This window comes from Physeter macrocephalus, chromosome 7 (assembly GCF_002837175.3).
Source record: "Physeter macrocephalus isolate SW-GA chromosome 7, ASM283717v5, whole genome shotgun sequence".
NCBI classification, from domain to species: domain Eukaryota; kingdom Metazoa; phylum Chordata; class Mammalia; order Artiodactyla; family Physeteridae; genus Physeter; species Physeter macrocephalus.
In genome coordinates this window covers 48,759,815-48,761,062 of record NC_041220.1, presented here as the reverse complement: position 1 = coordinate 48,761,062, position 1,248 = coordinate 48,759,815, and positions in this window count along the sequence as shown.

Genomic DNA, 1,248 nt, shown 5'->3' with positions numbered 1-1,248 from the left:
CGCGCAGGCTCAGTAGTTGTGGCTCACGGGCCTAGTTGCTCCGCGGCATGTGGGATCTTCCCAGACCAGGGCTCGAACCCGTGTCCCCTGCATTGGCAGGCGGACTCTCAACCACTGCGCCACCAGGGAAGCCCCCCTGATGATATATTTTAATAACCCCCTTGCCTCCTTTTACTGCAAACAATAGCTCTGCTTATTAATATAAGGACAGGATAGTGATGGAGAATACAGACTCTCAAGCTGGACTGCTTGGGTTCAAGCCCTGGTAAAGCCTCATGTTGTCCCTGTGACCTTAGTGAGTTCTGTATCTTCTCTGTGCCTCATTTCTTCCTCTCTGAGTTGGAGGTACTAGTGTTATCACCGTCACAGGACTGTTGTGAGGAATGAATGAGTGAATGTATGTATAGCAGTTAGAGCAGTGCTTGTATAAGCTCCGTGCATTAGCCATTGTTATTGAGCATCTACTCTGTGCCAGGCACAGTATTAAATGCTTTATGTTATCAAATCCCCCAAATCCCCCATCAAGTAGGTATTATCATCCCTAATTTAAAGAGAACTGAATCTCAGAGAAATTAAGAAATATGCCTGAGGTTACCATGCTGGTGACAGAGAAGGAAGATTTAAATTCCTATCTTTGACCCTAACTCCATGCTTTCCCTTGTGCCCTAGATTCTTCTCTGGAGGAAGTGGTACTTTGCAGCAAAGAAGAAAGAGAAGACAACTGGCTGGTCCAGGTACTTTTGGGGAATGCTGACTATGTGAAGATGGTCAGTGGATACAGAGACCTCACAGAGGATGGGTGGAAAACAGGGTTCCCCTCTGACTAGGAGAGTCAGAGCTTCTGTTTATAACAGTACTCTCCCATCAACCAGGCTTAAAACCTGGCAGTCATCCCCGACCCCTCCCTTTTCCTCCTCCCAAACACCTCTGTTCTGCTCTAAAGTGATGCCTCTCACATCCCTTTCATTCCGTTCATGCCTCATGCTAACACTCCATTTCAAGTTCTCATTACCTCATGTCTAGATCATTTCAAGAGCCTCTTAGCTCTTCTCCCAGCCTCCATGTCTCTAAGGCACCCTCCCCATAACCTCCGTGTTATCCCTAAAGAAACCGCTTCCATTATGTGATTTCACTGGTCAAACTCTGCCCCCTCATGACTACCCAGTGTCTCTGGAATACAGTTCAGCTCTCTGGAACAACATTCAAGTTTCTTCTTAATCGAATTCCAATCTTCATTTTCAAATTGCT